Genomic DNA, 7262 nt, shown 5'->3' with positions numbered 1-7262 from the left:
CAGACCTTCCCTGCTCCCATCTCCCCAGGCCTTCACCAAACTATTGTCTGTATCCTTGGGTTATGTATACATGCATTCAAGTTCTTTGGTTAATCTCTTCTCACCCACCCTTCCACCCCCACCTTCCCTCTGAGATTGATTAGTCTGTTCCATGCTTTTATGTCTCTGTATCTATTTTGCTCATCAGTTTATTTTGTTCTTTAGATTCTTCATATGAATGAGATCTTGTGATACTTGTCTTTCTCTAACTGGCTTATTTCATTTAGCATAATACTCTCCAGGTCCCTCCATGCTGTCTCAAAGGGTAAGAGAGCCTTCTTTTTTACTGCTGCATATTATTTCATGGCATAAATGTACCATAGTTTTATACATCTCAGAGTACCTGGACAATCACTGCTTAAATGTTATTAAACATCTCTAAAATTTAGTCTGGTATCTTTTCAAAATCATTCTCCTATCTAAACATTCTCTGTCCTTTGTTTCATCAAGAAATCTTCCTTGGTTCTTGAAAAAAAAAAAAATCTTCCTCCATTGCTCCCAAAAGCCCCAGAGCATGCAAGGAGCTTGTACATATGCATACATGTGCAGGCACATACACCACCCCCATACATATGTGACACCATATTAATGACTTCACAATCTTCAGGGATATTGGCTGTTTTTAAGCATCTATGATACATCCTTGTCACTGCACTCATGATTTCCCACTTTATCTCCTTCAGAACCCATGGATGAATACCATCTGGTCCTGGTGATTTATTGCACAGAGTCCCTCAAGTTGTGCCATCCCCTTCTCCTCAGAGACCCAAGAAACTCTGTCAAGGCCATTCTCTGCTTCACCATAAAATGTGTCCTTGGAATAGAAGCGTCCCTATTGTCTTCTCCAATAAATACTCATTCGAAGTATTCATTTAGCTGCTTCTCTCCTTCATCATTCCATTTAATATTCTTCTTTTCCTAATGAAAGCTCTTAACAGACATAGTCACCCTTCTAAAATGCCACGGACTCTTTATTACTATTATTATTTATCTTGATGTTTCTACATGTTTTACCCATTCTTTCTTTGACCTCTGTTAGTTCCCAGCTGAAACAGTGAGTTCCTATCAGAGTGCTTGGCTTACAAAGAATGTTCCTTTTTTAGTAGAGTGCCTTTTCAATAGTTATTTTCTTTCTACTATAAAATGAGACTATGTTATGCCTGGAAAATTTGGAAAATTTAAAGAAGTAGAAAAGTGTACATCTTTATAAACAACCAAGCACTGATAACCTTTCACCTAGATACTGCATGGTTCAGGGCTTACTTTTTGCATTTCTCTCTAAAATACAATCTATCTGATTTCCTCTTCTCCCATTTTCATCCTTGTGTGCTGTACTGTGGAGCTCATGAGAAACAGCACCTCTTCTGTACCTCAGACACGGTACATCTAACTTGTGCGATGCACTCCATGTGTCAGGGATCATATTGAGTGCTTTACAGGTATTAAATCAATTATACAACCAGTTAAAATTCTAAGAAAGCTTGGGTTATTTGTTCATTTATATGTGTTATTTATTTTTAATGAAAGTTTTATTATAAAACAGTTGTGTTACTGGATGGGAAAACGGGGTTAGAAGCTAGAGAATCTCAGACTTGTAATAATAATTGTTTTATTTTTTCTTGTGAGATTTTCAGTATTAAAAAAACAAAGAACAGCTTTAAGTATTGTAGTGAGTGGAATGGTGCCCACCCCAAAAGATATGCCAACCCGGAATCTGTAAATGTGACCTTATCTGGAAAAGGGGTTTTGCAGATGTAACTGAGTTAAGGATCTGGAGGTGAGATCACCCTGGGTGAACTGGATGGGCTGGAAGTCCAATGGCACATCTTTCTATAAGAGACAGAAGAGGAAGAGACATATGGAGGAGAAGGCCGTGAGAAGACAGAGGCAGGGATTGGAGTGATGCCGCTACAAGCCAAGGGACACCAAGGATGCCTGACAGCCCCAGAAGCTGGGAGAGAAGTAGGAAACAGGTTCTCCCTCAGAGCCTGCAGGAAGAACCAATTCTGCCTACACCTTGAATTTGGACTTCTGGTTTCCAGAACTGTGAGAAAAATAATTGCTGTTGTTTTAAGCCACCAAATTTGTGGTAATGTATTAAGCAAAGAATCAGGAATTGAGGGATTAAAACAATAGAAACAAACCCGAGTCACCAAGTTATAACAAAGCATAGAACCAGATGGAAAGCAACAAGCTTCTAGACCTTAAACAGCAACATGGCTCCTACATACAAACAGTTAACAAGAGAGCATAAGGCAGGTGAGTTAAACCAGCTGCTGAAACAAAGCTACTGAACTCTGCTCCCCCCAGAGATAACAGCCTTTTAAAGGTGAGGTGCTAGTTCCCTATTACAATTGGGTGAAGGCCGATTGAAGTCCACATGAGGCAAAACATGTTCCCTGCTCAATCAAGGTACATCCAGTAGACAAGTAAAAATCTGAGCAGTAAAAATTCCTGCATGTACTCTACTGCTTTGCTGTCAAACTTAAAAATGAAAGAATGCAAATACAACTAGTACCTTTATTGACTCATCTGAATCATTTAATGCATGTTCCCTTTTCCCTGTGGAAATAGATGTTTATCAGCATGTTTTACATTTAGGAAGCATTTAAGAAATATCAAGCATACAAATCTATTTCTCTCTTGAATTGCTTTGCAATACTGACTACTATGATGTTTATAATCCAAGTCATCCGGCCTTTAATGCATGTTAAAAAAAGGAAGAATTGCCGAAACTGGTTTGGCTCAGTGGATGGAGCATCGGCCTGTGGACTGAAAGGTCCCAGGTTCGATTCCGGTCAAGGGCATCTGTAAAAAATCAATAAAATATATTTTTAAAAAAAGGAAGAATTTGTAATGACTGGAGGGTGATATGGTATGTACAGAGCTGATTTTTTTAAAATTGTAAGTTAAAAAGTATGTAACTAGTGTCTTCAAGGAATGATAGGAGAATGGAACCCAACCTGATAAAATATAACATAGCAGCAAACATTTAAATATTGTCTTCATATAATCCTGTCCATTAATTCATTTATTCATTGGGCGGCTCATTCATTCATTCATTCATTCATTCATCCAGTCACCCAGCCCTCTTAGCTAAGCATTTGTTGTGTGTCCAGCACCGCAATGGGCACTCCAGAACTTAAACACAATGCAGGTAAAAGGCCTGAGGAACAGTTGAGATAAGACATGTGTGCAGCAATTAGTGAATGATTCTGAAGTAATAGCAGCAGGGCCATGTGATTTCATAGAACAGACTAGGGTGCATAAATACTTCTTGGGTTTATATCCCAGATCTATCTACTAACTAAGGAAAGTTTTAAGTAGTGTTGGAAGGGCAGAGATAGCGAAAGACAGCTTTTTGGATGAGAGCTTTCAAATTGGTTCTTAAAGGGATATTAGACATGGGACTTTAAAAGTGTCTTTGTAGCTCTGCTAATGACATATCATCCTTTCTGTCTCTAGGCCTAAAACTACCACATAGTACCTAGTGCATAATATATAGGCACTCCACAAATACTTATTGAATGAATAAAAAAGGGATGAATGAATCATCATTGACTCCTCCATGCAGCTCTAAGCTAATCTTTCCAATACACAAATCTGCTGATGTCTTCATCTCCTTTAAAGCTTCCCAAGAAAGAGCAGATAGAAAGTGACGAGGCCACAATTATCAGATCAAATAGTCTTAGGTTTGAGTTCCAAACACCTTCAGCTTGGCCCCCATCCCACCCTATCTAATTCTAGCTCTCTCTACAGCTTTACAGTCCTGTTGATACCTAAATCCAACTATGTCACCCCTCCTACCACCCACCTCTTACTTAAAAACTTTCAAAGCCTGCCCCTCTATCCTCAGAATCTGGTGTCTACTAATCTTGCTAGCTATTGCTTTCTTGACTCCATTTTTTAAACTCTAAACTCTTCACTGTCTGGAAGATGCCACATTTTCTTTCCCTTCTGGGCCTTCACACATATTTAGAATACTCTGCTTGGAATATTCTCTCTATCGTATACCCCATCCCACCATCAATATCAAGCTAACTCTGTGCATCTTTCAGATCTAGACTTAAAGGAACTTCATTCTTGAGGCCTTCCCTGCCTCCAGGTGGGTCACAGAACACCTCACACTTCTTCCCCTGAAGCACACACCAAAGCTGATTGTGATAATGGTTGTCTTTCCTACCTAGACTGGCGGAGCCAGACATGATGACTATGTCTGGTTCATGGTTGTCTCTAGTACATGGCACAGTGCCTGCACCAATGATTATCTTTTGAATAAATTAATGAGATCTAAAACTTTCTGGCTACATAACCCTGGGCTGGTAACTTTGCCAACTTTGAACTTCACTTTTCTCCTTTATAAAGTGAAGCTAATAGCTGTCACATAGGATCTTGCACACTAGAGCATCATGTAAATGTCTTTCTTTCTTCTTTCTTTTGCTGCAAAAAGCTTTATTGTTCCATTTGGTACAATGGATGAGGGAGAGCTTCAGGGTGGTTAAAGAATGGCTAGTAGTTTTGGGGAGAGGCTCAGGTAAAAGCCAGACATCAGGGGTATGCAGAATGGCTTCTGAAAGTCCTCTGGGCTCCAAAGGCTCTTGGTCATGCTTGAGGGTGAGCCTTTCGAAGAGATACTCACCCAGCCCAGCCTGGGGGCCGGCCAGCCTGTGGAGGTGAGTCAGGTGTTGCCCATCTTCTTGATGAGTTTCACCTGTTCATCCAGGAAGTGGTTCTCCCAGAAGTCACAGGGATGGGGGTCTGTGCAGGTGGAACCCAGGGCCTGCAGCTCCACAAGGGCCTGGGTCAGGTTCCTCTGTAAGGCCAGGGCACCTTCCATGGCGCCTGAGTTTTGCCCACTCACCTTGGGGAGGCTTCCGCATGTCTTGGAAGAGAATGCGGCCACCTCGCTGATTTTGCAACTTTAAGAGACGCTCAGCGCCCTCGTACTTCTCCGCTAACTCATGCCACATCTTCAGGGTCAAAATAGAAGCCCAGAGAAAGGTAGGTGGAACCCAGGGCCTCAGAGGCAGGTTGGTCAGGCGGTTGACTGCAGCCTCCACCTCAGTGGAATAATTCTGATGAATTTGGGAGCTCACGGTTGTTCGGCAATAAGGAGTTAAGGTAGAAAAAAACCAAAATGGTGTGTTGGTCCCGGAGGTGGTTCTGAAGGTAGTGACTGGGTAAGACGCAGGAGAGTGGTCTGAGGCTGGAAGACGGGGCGTCCCTGGGTCTGTTTTGTCCAAACACTGTTGACGCAAGAGACAGATCCGGGACTGCCAAGGGCATAGCCATAAATGTCTACCTTTAATGACCTTCTATGACTAGACCCTCACCTGGCTTTTTACCTGTTTCCTGCTTCTCCCATTAATGTACAGTTGGCACCAAACTGGACCTACCTGCTTTTCCCTAAACATTGCCCTACGTTTCCCATCTTTGTGCCATTGCCTGTGCTGCTTCCTCTGCCTAGCATTTCCTTCCTCTCTTCTTCCCATTTCAAAGCTTTCTCTATCTCAGCTCCATGGAGTCTCCCTTGATTGACTTAATCAAAAGTTACCTCTCCCTTCTTTAACATTTGTGGCACTTTATCTCTCTCTCTCTTAGAACAGATACCAATAAATATAGTGGTATCAGTATTTATGCACAACTTCTAGTTTAGTAGGTTCTAGAGTCGGTCTTCTTGGGTTTATATCCCAGATCTACCTACTAACTAGCTATATAATTATGGGCTGGTTAGTGAGCCTATCTAAGCCTTAGTGTTTAAATATGTAAAATGGGAATAATAATAACACCTACCTTTTGGAGGCAGGGAATGGTTGCATTAAATGAGATTATGTAAGTAGATCATTTAGCACAGTGCCAGATACAGTGATTCTGTGCTTAACATAATACTGTTATCATCATTCATCTTCATAATTTAAACTGTAATTTTCTTGAGGGCAAAAACTTTATTTTTATAGGATCCCCAATGCCTGGCCCATAATTGGTGCTCAATAAATGTTTGTTGAATGCAGGCACAAATAATATAAGTAAATATGACAAATTATTGACTTTTTTATTTTGTTATAAAGTGATGCAAGTTTACTACATTTTGGGGCTTTTTAGTAACCACTGTCCCTATGTTTTTGTCCAACAAGCAGGAACATTTTGAAATAGTGTTTAGTAGAATGGGCCCACTATGTTGCCATCAGTCTGGAATTTGGAAAATTACAAGCAGAATTAAAGAACAGTATTAGAATTATTTATTCTTTCTATGCCCCTTTATTGCATTCATTTTGGGAGAAATTATCTATTCTTGTTTAACAAGAAGATTACATTACATATTCATGTAGAAAGAATTTTACCAATTTGTGGAAACTTTTCAGATCTTGCCACATGCTAGATGTCAGGCAATGTCTCATTTGGATAGAGAAAAAACAACTAGTTACTGTGATTTACAGTGAGGCAAGTTATTCTGAATTTCCTTGGTAGGAAGAAAAGAAAACTACATTATAAAATATCATAGAGCTTTGTCTTCTAAACAGCTTCTTATCTGGAAAAGATATGTAGTCATTTTTCTGACTTAATAAGGAGATAAAGCAAGTTTCACTTATCTTAATTTTGCCCGTAATAAATATACCAGAAGAGATTCTGCTATGATATGTGACTGCTCTTTCATTAACAGATTAGGTAATTGCCCTCTTGGAATGGCCCAACTTTATTATTTAGCACCTGACTTTATCCTGAAATAATCTAGAACTTTTTTGAAAGTCAGTGTGCAGAGCTATGGTTAGAGGAAAGACATTATGTATCCCAGGCACTGATGAGAGGTCATGGTTTTGCACATGGTTTTTGAGAGAGAGGCTGAACTTCAGAGGCAGCTGAAAAATTTGAGCCTATTTAACTGGTCAGGGTCTGAAATTCTACCATCTAGAATTCTCTTCATTCCACTAAGTTGGCGGGAGGACTTAAGAGAGTGGGAGCTTTGGCCCTGTCTGGAGCATCATCTTGTGCACCAAAAGGTTGCCGATTTCATTGCCAGTCCCCTTCCCATGCCCAGGTGGCAGGCCCAATCCCTGGTCGTGGTGTGTGTCAGGAGGCAGCTGATAGATGTTTCTCTCTCACATCAGTGTTTCTCTCTTTCTCCCTTTCCTTCTCTTTAAAACTCACTAAAAACATATATGTTTTTTAAAGAGAGAGTGGGAGCCTGGTGTAGAGCAGAGGTTGGCAAACTATGGCCTATAAGC

At 40.5% G+C, this 7262-nt stretch overlaps 1 pseudogene; it reads right to left on the bottom strand.

Moving 5' to 3' along the window:
• LOC107184573 overlaps positions 1 to 5009 on the bottom strand; it is a 14114-nt pseudogene extending 9105 nt beyond the window's left edge.
• Positions 5010 to 7262: the final 2253 nt, after the last annotated feature.

This window comes from Myotis davidii, unplaced genomic scaffold, assembly GCF_000327345.1.
Source record: "Myotis davidii unplaced genomic scaffold, ASM32734v1 scaffold205, whole genome shotgun sequence".
NCBI lineage: Eukaryota > Metazoa > Chordata > Mammalia > Chiroptera > Vespertilionidae > Myotis > Myotis davidii.
Note: the sequence above shows the minus strand (reverse complement) of the source record. Positions and strands in the feature narration are given on the sequence as shown.